Genomic DNA, 19,528 nt, shown 5'->3' with positions numbered 1-19,528 from the left:
AACTTTCCTTCCTTCCCTCAAAATCGGGTTTTCCTTCCTTCTACATTAAAGCATTCCTTCCTTCCCTCCCCCAAAATCGGTATTTTTCCCTCCTTTCTGCATTAAAACTTTCCTTCCTTCCTTTCCTTTCTTCTCTCCCTCCCTCAAAATCAATATTTTTCCTACATTAAGCATTCCTTCCTTCTTCCTTCCCTCCCCTCCCTCCCTCAAAATCAGTATTTTCCCTCCTTTCTGGATTAAAACTTTCCTTCCTTCCTTCTCTCCTTCCCTCAAAAATTGGTATTTTTCCTTCCTTCTGCATTAAACCTTTCCTTCCTTCCTTCCTTCCTTTTTTCCTTCCTTCCCCTCTACCCTCCCTTCCCCTCCTCTTGTTCTCCATTCCTCTTTCCTACCTTTTCTTTTTCTCTTCCCTTCTCTCTTCTCTGCATCCCTTCCTTCCTTCCTTCCTTCCTTCCTTCCTTCCTTCCTTCCTTCCTTCCTTCCTTCCTTCCTTCCTTCCTTCCTTCCTTCCTTCCCCTCCTCCCTACGCCCCCATCTCAGTGTTCAAGACCGGGCAGCTTACAATATAGTAAAACTAGAAACACAACACCAATTATAAACATATAAAATCGTACAAGATTAGATCCAGACTAATAAAAAACCCTCAGGCTTTAAAACTCCTCCAGCCCAGAGCCCCTCACTTCCCCCTTCTTCCCAAAGCGTTTCTCACTCCAGTACCCGAAAAGCTTCTGCCGCAACGTGATTCGCGGGCATAACGTTCCTTTTCCATGCATGGCTATGAACATCCCAACGACGGACGTTGGAACTCTCTGGATTCTGGTGAGGTCCGTGAAGGCTCACAGCGACTCCGGGTATTGCCCCGGATGCTTCCCCACCAGGGTCAGGGTCCCAGCGCCAAAGGTGCGTGGGGAGCAACGGAGCCAGCACCAAGAAAGCCGTGTTTTCCAACCCAACCTCCCGCTCTCCAAAACCGGCACCCCCTCCAGAACTTCTGGGGTGCCCAGAGGAAGGAGCAGAGAGGAGAGAGGGGGTCCTGCCCAGCCCGGAGATGCTCAGAGGCACAAGACTGACTGTGGAGGGGGAAAGGAGGAGGAGGAGGAGGAGGAGGAGGAGGAGGAGGAGGAGGAGGAGGAGGAGGAGGAGAGGAGGAGGAGAGGAGGAGGAGAAGAAGAAGAGGAGGAGGAGGAGGAGGAGGAGGAGGAGGAGGAGGGAGGAGAAGGGGAAGAGGAAGAGGAAGAGGAAAAGAAGAAGAAGAGGAGGAGGAGGAGAAGAAGAAGAAGAAGAAGAGGAGGAGGAGGAGAGGAGGAGGAGGAGGAGGAGGAGGAGAAGAGAAGAAGAAGAGGAAGAAGGAAGAAGAAGAAGAAGAAGAAGAGGAGGAGGAGGAGGAGGAGGAGGAGGAGGAGGAGGAGGAGGGAGGAGGAGAAGAAGAGGAGGAGGAGGAGGAGGAGGAGAAGAAGGGGAAAAGAAGAAGAAGAGGAGGAGGAGGAGGAGGAGGAGGAGAAGAAGAAGAGGAAGAGGAAAGAGGAGGAGGAGGAGGAGGAGAAGAAGAAGAAGAAGAAGAAGAGGAGGAGGAGGAGGAGGAGGAGGAGGAGGAGAACGGGAAGAGGAACAGGAAAAGAAGAAGAAGAAGAAGAGGAGGAGGAGGAGGAGGAGAGAAGAAGAAGAAGAAGAGGAAGAGGAGGAGGAAAGAAGAAGAAGAAGAGGAGGAGGAGGAGGAGGAGGAGGAGGAGGAGGAGAAGGGGAAGAGGAAAAGAAGAAGAAGAAGAAGAAGAAGAAGAAGAAGAAGAAGAAGAAGAAGAAGAAGAGGAGGAGGAGGAGGAGGAGGAGGAGGAGGAGGAGGAGGAGGAGGAGGAGGAGGAGGAGGAAGGGCTCCTGGCAAAGGCTGAGTTTCACCACCAGGCTGCAGTGAGAGAAAGGAGAACTTAGCTGCCAAGCGTGCGGAAGGACAAATTCCCCCTCCCAACCCAAGATTCAGGCCCATGACTTCCCCTCCCCTTCAGGAGGGCCAAATGGGGGAAGGGCAGAAAAAGACCATAGAGCAGAAAGCTCCAAACTTGGCAACCTGAAGACTTGTGGACTTCAAACTCCCAGAATTCCTCAGCCGGCACAGCCAAGTTTGGGGACCCCTGCCATGCAGGATGACTGACAGCTCTCTGAGTTTGGGGCCACCCCATGGAAGGCAATCAGCTGATCTTTAGGAACAGGGGAACGATGCATGGAGAGGACAAGGCTTTTAACAGCATCACAGACTTGGAAGGGACCCTGGAGGTCCTCTAGTCCAACCCCCTGCTCAAGCAGCAGGCTTTGACACCATTTCAAACCAATGGCTGTCCAGTCTCTTCTTTAAAACCTCCAGGGATGGAGCACCCACAACTTCTGGTGGCAAGCAGTTCCACTGGTTCATTGTCCTCACTGTTAGCAAGTTTTTCCTTAATTCCAGGTTGCTTCTCTCCTTGGTTAGTTTCCATCCATTGTTTCTTCTCCTGCCTTCTGGTGCTTTGGAGAATAAATTGACCCCTCAAACTTTGGAAGATGCTATCCTGTCACCCCTGGTCCTTTCCTTCATTAAACTAGACAGACCCAATTCCTGCAACCATTCCTCACGTGTTTTAGCCTCTAGTCTCCTAACCCAGCAGTGCCCCAAACTTTCGGATGCCAGGCACCAGGTCTGGGGTGGGCAAGTTTTTCCGTGACCCGTGGAGGGCATGGTTTCATGTGCAGTCTGGATCCTGTACCTGTGCGAATGGGGCTTTGCATGTTGCCTGGCCCAGTTCTTGGCAGGCCTTGGACCGGTGCCGGTCCATGGCCCAGGGGTTGGAGACCCCAATTCTAGCCTATTTGAGGTAGGGACCCCCAATTTCACCCTTTTAAAGCATCCCTTTAAAAGCTTATTTTGAAAGCATATGGCTAGCCTAGGGAAGAGAAGGACCAGGGGTGACAGGAGAGCAGTCTGCCAATATTTGAGGGGCTGCCACAAAGAAGAGGGGGTCGAGCTATTTTCCTAGGCACCTGAAGGCCAGACAAGGAATAATAACGGATAGAAACTGATCAGGGAGAGATTCATGGGTGCGATGGGCGCTGTAGTTAAACACATCTAGGGGTCCCTGGATGGGGGAAGAGATTTTCTGCCTTGGCCAATCCTGCTGGGTCTGGCTGAAATGGTATGGGGTTGGACTAGAAGATCTCCAGGGTCCCTTCCAAGTCTCTCATTCTGGCTCTGCCCATCACCTCAGAGTCTTAGTGGACAACCACTTAAATAGGAGCTAGCCATGTGCGCCAGCTGCCAAAAAAGCCAATGCGAACCTAAGTTGCATTTACAGAGGGATACAATTGAGATCAAGGGAGGTACTAATAATACCACTCTGTAAAGCCTTAGTAAGGCCACACCTCGAGTACTGCATCCAGTTTGGGTCACCACACTACAAAAAAGACGTTGAGACTCTAGAAAGAGGGCAGAGAAGAGCAACCAGGATGATGAGGGGACTGGAGGCTAAAACATACGATGAATGGTTGCAGGATTTGGGTATGTCTAGTCTAGTGAAGAGAAGGACCACGGGAGACAGGAGAACAGCTTTCCAATATTTGAGGGGCTGCCCCAGGGAGGAGGAGGGGGTCAAGCTATTTTCTAAAACGCCTGTAGGCCAGACAAGGAATAATGGATGGAAACTGAACAAGGAGAGATTCAACCTGGAAACAAGGAGAAACTTTCCGACAGTGAGAGCAATCAACCCATGGAACAGAAATTGCCCTCGAAGTTGTGGGAGCTTCATCCCTGGAGGCTTTCAAGAAGAGACTGGACTGCCCTCTTTCAGAAATGGTGTAGGGTCTCTCGCTTGGGAGGGGGGTTGGACTAGATGACCTCCAAGGTCCCTTCCAGCTCTATTACGATTCTGCTATTCAGAAGTGGTGGGAGCTTCATCCCTGGAGGCTTTCAAGAAGAGACTGGACGGCCACCTGTCAGAAATGGTGTAGGGTCTTTCCTGCTTGGGCGGGGTGGAGAGGTGGGGATCGGACTATATGACCTCCGGGGCCCCTTCCAACTCTGTTAATCTGTATATCTAATCTGTATCCTCTTCCGGCTTTATTTGAAAATCCAGATCAGCGGGGCCACGCCGTTCTGGAAGGAAGGAAGGAAGGAAGGAAGGAAGGAAGGAAGGAAGGAAGGAAGGAAGGAAGGAAGGAAGGAAGGAAGGAAGGAGAAGGAGAGAAGAGAGACAGGAGGAGGAAGGAAGGAAGGAAGAGAAGAGAGAAGAGAGACAGGAGGAGGAAGGAAGGAAGGAAGGAGAAGGAGAGAAGAGAGACAGGAGAAGGAAGGAAGGAAGGAGAAGGAGAAAAGAGAGACAGGAGGAGGAAGGAAGAAGGAAGGAAGAAGGAAGGAAGGAAGGAAGGAAGGAAGGAAGGAAGGAAGGAAGGAAAGAAGAGAGACAGGAGGGGGAAGGAAGGAGGGAGATGAAGGCCTCCTTAGGATTAGCCAAGATTGGCCAACGCTAAGCCTGCTGCCTCATTCATTGCTGATCTTGAGCTCCTCATGCTGCAACCCATGGCCACCCATCTCTGGGTCACATGCAGGCCCCACCCGTGGCCAGTGAAGACACACGCACAAGAGCACATGGCCTAGCTCATGATTCCCCTTGTGATGTTTTGGGACGATCAAATTCACTTTCAGCACAGAAATTCTCGGTGTCAGAACAACCCCAACCTGCCCCATTTAAGCAGCCCCCAAATTGTATGTGTGGGGGGAAGGGACCTTGGAGGTCTTCTAGTCTAACCTCTGGGTGAAGGCAGGGCAATTTATAGTATCTTGGTCAAAAGGGTGGCGGGGTCTGTGGTTTTGAAAAATCTCCAGTGATGGAGCCCCCACATGTTCTAGAGTCAGGCTGTCCCACTGAATAATAGTATAAAAGAATTTGGGGGGGAGACCATGGAGGTCTTCTAGTCCAGCCCTTGGCTCAAGCAGGAGATGCTATATTATCCCAGTCAAATGGCTGTCGAATCTCTTCTTAAATACAGCACCACCTGCCTCGGCTCCTCTCTGCAAACCTAACACCCTTCTAGCACTGATGAGGTTCCCTAGTTGGGTCATGAAAGGTCTGCAAGAAAACAGCCAAGCTCAGAGAGCACCAAGGACCCCACAGTCTGTCTTTCTTTCTTTCTTTCTTTCTTTCTTTCTTTCATTCTTTCTTTCTTTCTTTCTTTCTTTTTTTTCTTTCTTTCTTTCTTTCTTTTCTCTTTCTTTCTTTCTTTCTTTCTTTCTTTCTTTCTTTCTTTCTTTCTTTCTTTCTTTCTTTCTTTCTTTCTTTCTCTCTCTCTCTCTCTCTCTCTCTCTCTCTCTCTTCCTCCTTCCTTCCTTCCTTCCTTCCTTCCTTCCTTCCTTCCTTCCTTCCTTCCTTCTCCTCCTCTCCCCTCCCTTCTAGCACTGATGAGGTTCCCTAGTTGGGTCATGAAACGTCTGCAAGAAAAGCATCAAGCTCAGAGAACTCCAAGGACCCCACAGTCCTCCTCCCTGCAAACCCTTCTAGCACTGATGATATAACCTAGCTGGGTCATGAAACGTCTGCAAGAAAACCACCAAGCTCAGAGAGCACCAAGGACCCCACAGTTTAACGAGATACTAATATTCTATTTAACGGATGCTATTAATTATCTCCGGAAGCTGATAACAGGAGGGGTGATATCTGTGTCATCCCTTCAAGGACTCATGGTGGAGTGGGGACTCAGTCCCACCAAACTAACCGCAACCGCCCGGGTTGTACCCGACCAAGCGGCTTCGACTGCGACGGTCCTTCAACGGGACCCACTGTTAATTTGCGACCAGCACCTCAACTTGTGGCCAAGCGGAGTCGAACACCTACAGAAGTCAAGAGATCTCCTTCGCCTGAGCTGCCTAATCAAATTGAAACTAATTGAAACTCATGAAGGAGAGAGAAGCGACCTAGAATGAAGGGAGAAACTTCCTCATTAGCCAGTGGAACTGCTTGCCACCAGGAGTTGTGCGTGCTCCCTATCCCTGGAGGTTTTTTTTAATAAAAAGAGCCTGGACAGCCACTTGTCTGAAATCGCATAGGGTCTCCTGCTTGAGGGAGGGGGCTGGACTAGAAGACCTCCAAGGTCCCTTTAGCATTGGAGCATTCACAACTTCCCGAGGCGATTCAGCTTAGTTTAGCTGGGCGGCCAGTTGGATTAAAATACAGAAATATTGGCTCCCTGGGAAACTCTTCACAGTCAAGGCTTCCTTTTCTTGGTTCTGGTCCGGGAGCCCCAAAGTCCGATTTGCAAGGCCGATTTCTCCCCCACCCCCTTCGAATCTGGGATCCGATCAGCCACCCAAATATCGGACCCGACTGGAATGGGGCTTGATTTCCGCTGCCGAAAGAACAGAGAAATATCTTGGAGGGCGGCTCCCCAAGATTCAAAGGCCATTCTGCTACATTCTGCTTCTCGGTCGTGGCCACTTTAAAGGCGCTGGCCGGGGAATTCTGGGAGTTGAAGTCCACAAGTCTTAAAGGGGCCGAGTTTGGGGACCCCCTCCTCTTGGGGTTTGCAAAAGGCTGCTTGCAGCAGCCTGATTTTTAAGCCATTAACGGACCCACTTTTGAAGAGTGGGTTGGCCTTGGGCTCTTGACCTGACTTCTCATGGCAGAATCAGAATAGAATAAGAGCTGGAAGGAGCCTTGGAGGTCATCTAGTCCAGCTCAAGCAGGAGACCCCGTGTCATTTTAGACACATTTCAGAGACTGCCCAGTCTCTTCTTCTTAAAAAACCTCCAGTGACGAAGCATCTACAACTTCTGACTGTAAGTCATTCCACTGGTTAATTGTTTCCACTGTCAGAAAGTTTCTCCTAAATTCCAGGTTGCTTCTCTCCTTGATTAATTTCCATCCATTGCTTCTTGCCCTGCCTTCAGGGGCTTTGGAGAATAGGTGGACCCCCTCTTCTTTGTGGCAGCCCCTTAACTGTGTGTGTGTGTGTGTGGAAATTGGACATTGTTGTGGTTCGCTGGCAGCAGGTGAGGATGGCTGAGGTCTCGGAGAGCGAGGACTCAGATGAGGGGCCTGCATGGGATGCAGGGATGGGGCCAGGACCATCAGGGAGTGGGGTGCTGCCTTCGGAGGTTGTGGAGGCTGGCAGCAGTGAGGAAGAGGCCCCCGAGGAGCCTGTGCCCAGTGTGTGTGTGCGCAGGGATGCTCGAAGGAAAGAGCAGCTGCAGCAGCAGCACAGGCGACTCATGAGTAAGGCTGCAAGGTAATGGCCCCTCCCTGAAGAGATAAAAGCCAGCTGAGAAACCAGAGCTCTTTGCAGGAAGCAACGACGTTTTTGCACTCGAGCCTTGTGGACGTTCGGAATAACGTGGCTGGGGTTTGGAGACCCTTTGTGTTTGAAATATTTCTTGGTAACTTTTTATCTGTTGTTCTTGGCAGCCTTGCAAAACCTTGGCAAGGCTCTTTCTTACCGGAGCTAATTGGTTTGAAGCAGCCTTTTAACCGGGAAGGAACGGAATCCGTAAAGAATCATTAAGAGGTTCTGCTGTTACCTCCGTTTGGGGTTTGTTTCCTTGGAACAAAGTTTGGGGTCAGAACAGACGTCCCACCAAACTTAGGAGGTGCACGTCCTGGCAAGGCCCGTCCTGCAAGCGAAGAAGCGAAGCGAAGGCGGAAATCAAACAATGAGCCTCTCCTTTCCGAGGAAGGGAGGTGTCCTTCCACCCACTGGAGATAGGAGATGATAAGGAACATCCACGCTGCTCTCAGTCCCCCTCCCTAGCCTGGATTCCAGCCAACAACGGGAGGGGCAGAAGGCACCACCCCAAATTTTCAGGCCACCTACCATGCAGGACCGCCCTGCCTCCCACAAAGCGGGAAGGGGAAGCGGGGGATTTAGACCTTTCCACAAAGCAGAGATGCTAGGCTAGGAAAAGGCAGATGTTGGGAAGAGGATGCTCACGCTAGACTGAAGCTCTCTGGATTTCGGAGAGAGAAACCCGCAGCTCCGCAAGAGGAAAAAGGGTTTTTTTGTGTGTTTTTTTGTTTTGCAAAGCAGCTCTTGGGAGCCCTGTGTAAAATCATCCCTTGCACGGATTTTCCCTCTTGCAGGCACGGCCAGAGGCTGCAACTGTCTTAAATTAGTCCCGCTTTGCAAAGCCTTAGTGAGGCCACACCTGGAGTGCTGCCTCCAGTTTTGGCCACCCTATTTGTAAAAGAGACACGGGGAGGCTCTGGAAAGAGTGCAAGAGAGGAGCAACGAAGAGGATTACGGGGGGCTGGAGGCTGAAACATGTAAAGAACGGTTGCAGGACTTGGGTATTTAATGAAATAAAGATTTAAGGGGGACATGATAGCAACCTTCCAATATTTGAGGTGCTGTCATAGAGAAGAAGGGGTCCGTTTATTATCCAAAGCACCTGTGAAGGCAGGACAAGAAGCAACAGATGGAAAGTAATCAAGGAAAGAAGCAACTTGGAATTAAGGAGAAACTTCTTGATAGTGAGGACAATTCATCAGTGGAACATCTTACCTGCAGAGGTTGTAAATGCTCCTCCAGCACGGGAAGATTTTAAAGAAGAGATTGGATAGCCATTTGACTCGAATGGTGTAGTCAGGATTCCTAGCCTGGATTTTTTGCCCAAAATTGGAAGAGTGATAAAATAGTCGATAGGGGGAAAATATTTCAAAAAAATATTTGAATGTGCAGAAATGAATAGATTGACACTAGAAATGAAAGAAAAAGAAGACACTGAATATTACACGGTATGGAATATGTTTTATCAATGGATAGAGAATGGAACAACCTAAAAAAGATTTGATGTGTTTATAGAGCAATTAGAGAAATTTAAGCAAATTTATGAATGTGTGATATTATTATGTATGTGGGAATATATATGGGAACATTGATGTATTGTTAGATTTGATAAGAATATCATTTATAATGTTTAAATAATTGAAACATGTACCCAAGTCGACGCACGGTTGAAATGGAATGATTTGTTCTATATAAAAAAATTAAATAAAAACATAATTTAAAAAAAAGGATTTCTAGCCTGGGCAGGGGGTTGGACTAGAAGACCTCCAAGGTCCCTTCCAACTTTGTTATTCGGTTATTTTATTCTGTTATACAGTACAGTTGAGTAGCTACTTAATTGCTTCTGCCTATTTTACAGGAGGCACTGAACTTTTCATTTTTGTCAAGTATGGGTTTGTCATACGGGTCCTTGGTGCTCTTTGACCTTGGCTGTTTTCTTGCAGATGTTTCATGGCCCAACTAGGGAACATCATCAGTGCTAGAAGGGATAAGGGTTTGCAGGGAGGAGGGGTTGGAAGAGGAAGAGGAGGAGGAAGAGGAAGAGGAAGAGGAAGAGAAGAAGAAGAAGAAGAAGAAGAAGAAGAAGAAGAAGAAGAAGAAGAAGAAGAAGAAGAAGAAGAGGAGGAGCAGGAGAAGTGGAGGAGGAGGAAGAGGAGGAGAAATGGAAGAGGAAGTGGAGGAGGAAAGGAAGATGGGAGAAGGAGGAGGGGAGAATGATTGTTGGGGTCCTTGGTGGACTCTGAACCTAGTGGCTTTCTTGCAGATGTTTCATGACCCAACTAGGGAACATCATCAGTGCTAGAAAGGAGGAGGGATTAAAGGGATGATGATGAGGAGGAGGAGGAGGAAGAGCAGAAATGGAGGAGGGGAAGGAGGATTGTAGGGCCCTTGGTCCTCTCTGAGCTTGGTTGTTTTCCTGCAGACGTTTCATGACCCAGCTAGGGAACATCACCAATGCAAGCTTAGTGTTAATCTCTGCTTATCTGGGTGTTGACTGCTAGTGAGGAGCTTGTTAGCTTTTTGACTGGCCTTTTAAATGGCTGGCAGATGTTGTTTATCTTTGTGTGCCTGTTGATGGCAGATTTGTCTCCATGCCAAGCTCTCCAGGAATTCTCTGGTGTTTTTGGAACTGGGCTTTGGTATAGGATGCTCACCATAGTTGCTCAACGTCCTTTCCAGTTGAAATTACGATGAACTCTTGTCGTCATCCGCTCATGTTTTTTCACCCTGGGCCTTCTGATTGCTAGTTGGGGTTTACTCATCACTCCCACTGACAGGGAAAACCACCACGCTTACACAGAAAGCAAAACCACTTCCTTCTAGCGCCGATGATGTTACCTGGTTGGGTAATGAAACGTCTGCTACAAAACCACCAAGCTCAGAGAACACCAAGGCCCTCGGAGTCCTCCTCCTCCTCTTCCTCGTCCCTTCTCCTCCTGTTCTCCTCCCTCTTGGCAATCTCCACTCCCTTCTAGCCCTGATTGTATTACCTAGTTGGGTCATGAAACGTCTACAAGGAAACCACCAAGCTCAGAGAGCACCATGGACCCCATAGTCGGATAACAGACAATCAAGAGTTGGAAGGGACCTTGTAGGTCATCTAGTCCAACCCTCCGCCCAAGCGGGGGACCCTACACCATTTCTGACAAATGGCAGTCCAGTCTCTTCTTGAAAGTCTCAAGTCCTCCTCCTCCTCTGCAATCCCAATTACTTTCTAGCCCTAGTTCGGCCATTAAATGTCTACAAGAAGAAAGAGAGAGAGAGAGAGAGAGAGGGAGGGAGGGAGGGAGGGAAGGAGAGAGAGGGGGAGAGAGGGAGGGAGAGAGAGAGGGAGGGAAGGAGAGAGAGGGAGAGGGAGAGGGAAGGAGAGGGAGGGGAGGGAGGGAGGGAGGGAGGGAGGGAGAGAGAGAGAGAGAGAGAGAGAGAGAGAGAGAGAGAGAGAGAGAGAGAGAGAGAGAGAGAGAGAGAGAGAGAGAATGAATGAATATCAATGGCTGCATCTTGCAGTGCAACCAAATGGCCAGAGAGAACTTAATCCTTCTCCTCTTTTTGGTTCCAACAGCTATTATTTTAGACAGGAAGTCTATCCAAAATGCAGATTTTTTTTTTTTTTTTTGCTTCTTTGCAGGAAAAAAAAAATCAATGAAGTTAATGAAAAAATTGAGAAAGCCATTTTTCTATCGAGTAGCCACTGTCCCTCTTAATTTATGAGCGCTCTGAGGGGGTGTGTGGATGTCGAACTATTTTCTAAAGCGCCAACAGGCAAGAGAAGAAACCAAGAGAAGAAACCGTGGATGAAAACTAACCAAGGAGAGAAGCGACCGGGAATTAAGGAGAGATTTCCTAACGGAGGGAGAGCAATGAACCGGGGCCTCCAGAAGGTCTGGGGTCTCCACCACTGGAGGCTTTTAAGAAGAGACTGGACCGCCATTTGTCTGAAATGATAGAGGGTCTCCTGCTCGGGCAGGGGGCTGGACTAGAAGACCTCCGAGGCCCAATTCTATTATTGTATGTTCTTTGAGCAAGCCTGGCTGGGGAATTCTGAGGTTTGAAATCCACACATCTCGAAATGGCTTGAGAAACAGCACTTTAGATTCCCTTTTCTGGTGCATTATGAAATCTCTGCTAGCCCCAATAGCTACTTTCAAAGGGAATGGAATAGAATAACACAGAACAGAGCTGGGAGGGACCTTGGAGGTCTTCTAGTCTAGCCCCCACCTGCTCAAGCAGGAATTTCAGATAAGTGGCTGTCTAGGCTCTTCTTAAAAACATCCAATGATGAAACACTCATAAACTTCTAGTGGCAAACAATTCCACTGGTTAATTGTCCTCACTGTTAGGAAATTTCTCCTGAATTCCAGGTTGCTTCTCTCCTTGATTAGTTTCCATCCGTTGCTTCTTGTCCTGCCTTTAGGGGCTTTGGAGAATAATTTGACCCCCTCTTCTTTGGGGCAGCCCCTCAAATATGGGACCCTGCTGTCATGTCACCCCTAATTCTTCTTTTCTCTAGCCTGGCCACACCCAAAACCTGCAGCCATTCTTCTTATATTTTAATCTCCAGGCCGTTGATCCTCTTAGTTGCTCTTCTCTGAACTTCCTCCAAAGCCTCAGCATCTCTTTTTGTGTAGCATGGTGACTAAATCGGTTGCAGGATTCCAGCAGTGGCCTTACTAAGGTTTTGATCAAGTGGTATTATTAGTAACTCTGGGGGGATTGAGGTCCACCCATCTTAAAGGACCCGACGTTGGGAAACGCAAACCCTGTCTCGCTTCTTCCCCGTGAACTCTTGGGGCCAATGACTTATTATTATTATTTTTTTGCTTTCCCATCTGTGATTAAAAAGCTGGTGTGAAGTAAACAACACCGTTGTGGGCCGCGACGCCAGCCTCGAAACAAGGCCGTTCATTGCATCACCGCTCGCCGTGTGTCATCCACAAGGGCCTGACTCTGTATGGGGAAATAAACACGTCTGACTTCCGCCAAGTCGTAAATAGCCCTTCTTAGGAAAGCCTGAGTGGATGCCAAGGAGCTGATGTAACTGCTCTGCAGACGTGCCTACTCCACATGTGTGGAAAGATACCAAACTCATAGAGGAGCAGCCCGTGTAAAGTCCTCTGTTTGAGGAGGCAGAGCAGGAAGAACGTAGGAAGGGGCTGCCCCGAAGAAGAAGGGGGTCAAATTGTTCTCCAAAGCACCGGAGGGCAGGACGAGAAACAAAGAGATGGAAACTAAACCTGGAATTTAGGAGAAACTTCCTAACAGGGAGGACAATTAACCAGAGGAACTGCTTGCCACCAGAAGTTGTGGGTGCTCCATCCCTGGAGGTTTTTAAGAAGAGAATGGATAGCCATCTGTCTGAAATTGTATTGGGCAGTGGGGGTTGGACTAGAAGACCTCCAAGGTCCCTGGCAGCTCTATTCTGATTTGATTTGCTTCTGTTTTCGCTGGCAGGGGGCTGCAGGAGGCTGTCGCAGCCAGAAATGGAGCCCGACACGAGTGACGTCGAGCTGGCCGTGCCCATCCCGGCCCTCAATGAAATTGAGTTTGATACCCCCGGCCTAAGAGCCTCCTGCTTGGGCAGGGGGCTGGACTAGAGGACCTTCAAGGTTCCCTTCCAACCCACGTTATTCTGTTATTTAGTGGAACAGTTTGCCTCCAGAAGTTGTGAATGCTGCATCACTGGAGTTTTTAAAGAGGCTAGATAGCTGTCGGGTCTGGAATGTTATAGGGCCTCCTGCTTGGTGCAGGGGGCTGGACTAGAAGACCTCCAAGGCCCCTTCCAGCTCGATTCTGAATTTGAGTAGTCTAATGAAGAGAAGGACTAGGGATTTAATGGATGGAAACTAATCCAGGAGACAAGCAGCTTGGAATTAAGGAGAAACTTCCTAAAAAGGGAGGGCAATTCACCAGTGGGACTGCTTGCCACTTGAAGTTGTGGGTGCTTCATCCCTGGAGGTTCTTTAAAGAAGCGCCATTTGTCTGAGGTGTATATGGAGATTTTTTTCCCCAAAAGGCAACTGGACTTTTTGGTTTTTCTTTCGAAGACGTTTCTCTTCTCATCCAAGAAGCTTCTTCAGACTGGAGGTGTTTTGTCTGGGACCTTTTAGGGTTTCCTGCTTGGTGCAGGGGGCTGGACTAGAAGACCTCCAAGGTCCCTTCCAACTCTGTTATTCTAGAATCCCCAATCAATCAGTAGGAGGCGTTCTGGGTGCTCCATCAGCGGAGACTTTTTAAGAATTGGCATAGGGCAGTGGTGTCCAACCTCTTGGGGGCTCCTTTGCCAAAAATTGTGCACCCAGAAGGCAATGCGCGACCCCCCCACCCTCTATACACGCGCACACAATCCCCACTCCACCCCCCCGCTGTCCCCTTACCTGCACTGCACTTCACAGCTGATTTTCGGCTGGTTTGAGGCCTTTTTCGCCCTCCCAAAGGCTTGAGGGAGGCTTCTGCAGGCTTCTACAAGCTTTGTAGGCCGAAATCCAGCCCTGTTTCGTCGCTTTCGGTATTTCCGGAGAAACAGGAAGTGATGAAACGGGCCTAATTTTCAGCCTGCAGAAGCCTTCCTCAAGCCTTTGGGAAGCCGAAAAAGGCCTCAAACCAGCCGAAAAATCAGCGGCGAGGCGCGCACGTGCGCAGGGAGGTAAGTTTGCCTGCAGCTGGTGTGCCGGCACAAATGGCTTTGCGTGCCATAGGTTTGCCATCACGGGCATAGGGTGTCCTGCTCAAGTGGGGGGGGGGAGGGGGGGCTGGACTAGAAGACCTCCAAGGTGCCCTCCAGCTCTAGTCTGAATTTCAAATTTAAAGGCCTTCAAGCTCATCGCGAAAAACCGAGAAGGTTCGCGTGACGTCCAGAAGGAAGGCGAGAACGGAGATCCTCGGGACAATTGATCTTTTAGCTCTTCTACAGGAGAAAGAATGATGCGTTTCCAAGGAAGGAAGGGAGATTTCCTAATAAAGGAAGAACCTCTGCAATACTAGCCAAGGGCGCATCATGCTGCACCAAACGTGTGCGTGTGTGTGCGGGGGGGTGGGTTGCTCCTTTCCGTGCGCCGATGCGCTTTTCTTCCCCGTTGCAACCAGAGGCTCGTTATGGGAAAGGGAATAAAAACGGCTCAGAAACTTGATTAACGTGACCTATATAAACGGTGGAAGAAGCTGCAGCCGGGGAAAAATTGCGGCAAGCCCTGGGACTGGGGGGAAAAAAATAAAAAATAAATGCAACGAAGGGGGAAAGAAGCAAACGGCGGGGAGGATGATTTGATTTGATTTGGGAGGAGAATAATTAAAGAGGATGGGCGAGATCCTTCCGTTGGATTAGGGAGGCTCTGCAGATGCCGAAGAAATCTGGAGAAATTGTCATTTGGTTTTTTTTGGGTGGTGGTGGTGGTGGTGGTGGTATAATTTTGAGGATCCTTCCAGATTGGGAAGGAGGGGATGAATTGGAAATAAAGCAAGAAATGGCTTTACAAAACAGGGAAACGCAGACCTGGGTGTCACTGGGATTTTCCCACAGTTGAGGGCAGTTGGGGAGGGAGGGAGGGAGGGAGAAACAGACAGATCTGGTGGGGTGACTTTTCCTGCCACAGCAGGAATCTCCCACCGACTCCCCCCAACCCCCATGAGCACTGATGATGTTCCCTAGTTGGGTCATGAAACGTCTGCAAGGAAACCAGTATGAAGGATTCCACAGTTCTCCTCCTCCTCCTCCTCCACTCTGCAAACCCCACGCCTGTCTAGCACTGATGAGGTCACCTAGTTGGGTCATGAAACATCTGCAAGGAAACAATCGAGCTCAGAGAGCACCAAGGACCACGGAGTCCTCTCTGCAAATGCTCCTCCCTTCTAGCACTTGATGATGCTCCCTAGTTGGGTCATGAAAGGTCTGCAAGAAAACCACCAAGGACCCCACAATCCTTCTCCGCCTCTACTTCCTCCTCCTCTTCCTCTTCGCAAACCCTACTCCCTTCTACTACTGATGTTACCTAGTTGGGTCATGAAACATCTGCAAGAAAATCACCCAGCTCAGAGAGCAGCAGGGACCCCACAGTCCTCCTCCTCCTCTTCCTCCTCCTCCTCCTCCCTGCAAACCCCACTCTAGCATTGATGATGTTTTTAGTTGGGTCATGAAACGTCTGCAAGGAAACAGAAAGCTCAGGGAGCACCAAGTTCTCCTCTTCCCCCACTCTTCCTCCTCCTCCAAATCCCCTCCTCCTCCTCCTTCTTCCCTGCAAACCCTCCTTCCTTCTAGCACTGATGATGTTCCCTAGCTGGGTCATGAAACGTCTGCAAGGAAACAACCCAGCTCAGAGAGCACCAAAGACCCCAGCGTCCTCCTCCTCTTCCTCCTTGGTGCAGGATAATAACAAAAACAAGGACAAACAGGCTGCAAAACAGCTTCTATCCCAGGCCAGGAACTCTACTGAATTCTACTGAGTAGTGCAACATGAGTGCAATATCAGGGGGTTTTCAATTCAATTGCATAGAATGCGAAGGATGTGTGTTTGTGTTTATTTCCATAGTCATAATGTACACTGAAGATGGCATTTTAATTTCGTTGTACGAGGTGCCACGACAACGAAGGAAACGAAACGAAACCCTCCTCCCTTCTAGCACGGATGATGTTCCCTAGTCGGGTCGTGAAACGTCTGCAAGGAAACAACCCAGCTCAGAGAGCACCGAGGACCCCGGCGTTCTCCTCCTCCTCCTCCTCCTCCTCCAATTCAATTTTAGTGAAGAAGATTCCCATAACATTGAAGGCCCTTCCAATTTGATGAGGATTAGCCTCCTGCTAGGAAAGGGGGCTCCTGGCGGAGATGGGTGGGGTGAGGGGAGCTGAAATCTGGAGGGATCCTTTCCAGATTTGGGGAATAAAATGGGGACGAAGCAACGGAAGGGCTTCCAAAGCTGTGGATTATCTTGGTCCGGAGGGCAAATTCAGACAGTGGGGCCATTATGAGGCAGGCAGAACAGCTGTTTTGTTAGTGATGTAAACAGCAAAGAGCTGGGAGGGAGACAATGGGGAGACAATGCAGCCTTCCCCAAGTTGGAGCTCTCCAGATGCCTGGGCCTTATTTTTATTTTTTTCTATTTTGAAAGCTGCTTTGTTTAAACAGGGGTAGGAACTAGAATAACCAAAGCAAATCTGTGTTCCTTTCTTTCTTTCTTTAAATATAAGGGATGCGTTGATGCTGTGTCTTCTCCTCCCTCCCTTTCAAAGAGGCGAAAGAAGGAGAAGAAACGGATGTTTGGATCCAGAGACTTACATTAACAACGGAGGACAGGCGGTCCTCGATTTACGGAGGTTCATTGAAGCGACGGCTTCAGAGTTACAACAGCACGGAAAAACAAGGGACTCGGGACCGGTTTTTCACCCTTACAACCTCCCTGGATCAAAATTCGGAACACTTTGCAAACTGTCTTGTATTTATGACAGCCGTAGTGTCCCCAGGGTCATATGAACCCCTTTGGCGACCTTCTGACAAGCGAAGTCAGAAGTGGGGAGGCCAGGTTCAACTTCACCACCGTGTCACTAACCTAACAACTGCAAGTGATTCGCTTAATAATGGTGGCGAGAAAGCTTGTGAAATGGGGCAAAATTTGCTTAACAAATATCTCAACTAGCCACAGAAATGTTGGGCTCCATCATGCTCGTTGAGGAATACCTGTAACAGAATGGGAAGGGACCTTAGAGGTCATGTAGTCCTACCCCCCCGCCCAAGCAAGAGATCCTACTACACCATCCCCGACAAATGGCAGTCCAGTCTCTTCTTGAAAGCCTCCAGGGATGAAGCTCCCACAACTTCCGAGGGCAACTTCTGTTCCATGGGTTGATGGTTCTCACTGTCAGAAAAAATGTCCTCCTTATTTCCAGGTTGAATCTCTCCTTGTTCCGTTTCCATCCATTATTTGCTTGTCTGGCCTTCAAAAGTGCTTTAGAAAATAGCTTGACCCCCTTCCTCCTCTCTGGGGCAGCCCCTCAAATATTGGAAGATGCTATGCTGCCTCCCTCCCCTGTACCTAAGTTGAGCATCATCTTGTGCCTTATGCATTTGATGAAGTGACTAACCCTCATCCCAGCTTCCTAAATCAGGGGGTCTCCAACCTTGGCAACTTGTGGACTTCAATTTCCAGAAAGGTGGCTGAGGAATTCTGAAAGTCTACACGTCTCAAAGTTGCCAAAGTTGGAGACCCCTGTCCTAAATGCTCTGTCGAAGAATGTTATAATACCGGAGGGTTATGATAAAAGTGTCAACTCATAACGTATTTCCATGGTCTTTTTGGAGTTGCCAAGAGAAAAGGAGGGGATAGATCAGTGCAGCAGTGCAAACCTGAAAGTGCATTCCATAAATGTTTTCAAAGATAGTAACTAGGTGACTGAAGTTTCTGCCTTGCAAAATTCTCGCTGGAGAGCCTGATCTGGGCTATGGAGGTGTCCCATTGGAGAATAGGAATTATGATACACCCAGAAGGGTGGAGGGAAAACCAGGGTCAAGGGTGACAATGAATGATGTATCTCAGGGTTGGCTGCACCCCCAGGCAGCGCCGGACATGTTAACTCCCAATAAATCCTTTGTAAGTTTTGGGAGTTTGGCTCGAGACTCATGATTTAAATGGGGGGAACTGCCAGAATCCTGACAAAAAGGGACTGTATATTTAGTTTTGCATGTACTGACAGCTGCAAGGACTGTATTTGCACAATATTGGAAAAAATGTGAACACCCCATCAGGTGAGGACCTAATTCAGAAGATAACTAGACTGGGCAGGGATAGATAGATTGACATTAAAAATAAAGGAGAAAGAAGACATGGAATATTACCTCACATGAAAAAGGTTTTATGAGTGGTTAGAGATAAGAGGTAGAAAAGAGGCGAAGAAGGATTACTGTTATGTATGAATTAAAGTGGCCAAGAGGGTTTATAATAATAAATAGGTTTATTATTTATTATAATAATAAATAGGTTTATAATAGTAGGTTGATATAATTAATAGAACTATAAAGAAGGTAATATAAAGAGAAATGTAGTTAAAACGACACTGTTATACTATCATTATATATGCCAATATCTCAGTTTGTATTCTTCCTGATATTTTGTAAATGACACACCTTGACAATACACTGTATTCAAAATGTTCATGAATAAAAATAAAACATATAGTCTAAATTGCTCTGTCGAAGAACGGGCTTTGTGCAAATATGTTTTTGTAAGTCCTCGACTTACAACAGTTTGTTTAGCAACCGTCCAAAGTTACAACGGCCCTGGAAAAAGTGACTTAGGTCCGTTTTTCACACTTACAACCATTGTAGCCATCCCCAACTGGTCAAAATTAAGACGCCTGGCCACTGGCAGGTGCTTATGACGGATGCGGCGATCTCGTTTTTGAGACCTAATTGTGATGAAGAAAGTTAATGGGGGAGCCAGATTCACTTAAGCAACCACGTGAGTGACTTGATTGTGTCCATGATTCACTTAACAACGCTGGCAAGAAAGGCCGTCAAAACGGGGCGAAAACTTGTTTTAACGACGGTCTGGCTTAGCAAAGGGACATTTTTTGGGGGTGGGGGTGGGGGGGTCAATTGTGTCCGTAAGCCAAAGACTGCCTGTATCTGGACAGGATGGACCAACGCTTCTCAATGAGATGGAGTGGACTTCAACTCCCAGAATCCTTTGCTGGCTGTGGGATTCTGGGAGTTGAAGTCCGCCAGAGTCTATTCATGAACTGGAATAGAGCCTGGTAACAAGGCCAGCCGATGAATAGGCATAGCAACTACGAGGACTGTTTGGAAACTGAAACTGGAAGGAGCCTAGGCGTGGCTCTATAGTAAGCTCTGCAGCTCTGACGCTATGTGGAGCTCTGAGTCTGTCTACTGAAGATGAAACTGCTTCTCTTCTCTTGCTTGCTTGCTGAACTAAAGTAAAAGAGAAACTAACCTGCTTGCTGAAGACTGGAGCTGTGCTCTGAACTTGCAACATGTTTCTGTCTGAGTTTGCTCCATGTTGGAGAAATCTACCACTGGTTTGTAAAATCTTATTATGATGTTTACAAAGATGTTAAATGAAGCGTCAGCCATCTGGGTTTATTTTTTCTGGCGCTGAATTAACACTGCCAAAACTTCCAATGGTCAAGGTTGAGAAACGTTGCTTTCTCAACCCCACCAATGCGACCGACGCAACCAGCCCAACGTCGCCTGGTGATCAGTCTCCCCCCCGCACACACACACCCAACCGT

The 19,528-nt window shown here is 48.5% G+C and overlaps 1 protein-coding gene across 3 annotated transcripts in view; it reads right to left on the bottom strand.

The window, feature by feature from the left end:
• The window catches only part of BCL2L1 (BCL2 like 1), a 65,764-nt gene that overhangs the window by 3,015 nt on the left and 43,221 nt on the right, over positions 1 to 19,528 (bottom strand). The window lies entirely within an intron of this gene.

This window comes from Notechis scutatus, chromosome 3 (assembly GCF_049901735.1).
Source record: "Notechis scutatus isolate UNSWTSFEM ecotype Mainland chromosome 3, rNotScu1.2, whole genome shotgun sequence".
NCBI lineage: Eukaryota > Metazoa > Chordata > Lepidosauria > Squamata > Elapidae > Notechis > Notechis scutatus.
The sequence above is the reverse complement of the archived record's forward strand: the minus strand, read 5'-3'. Positions and strand labels throughout refer to the sequence as shown.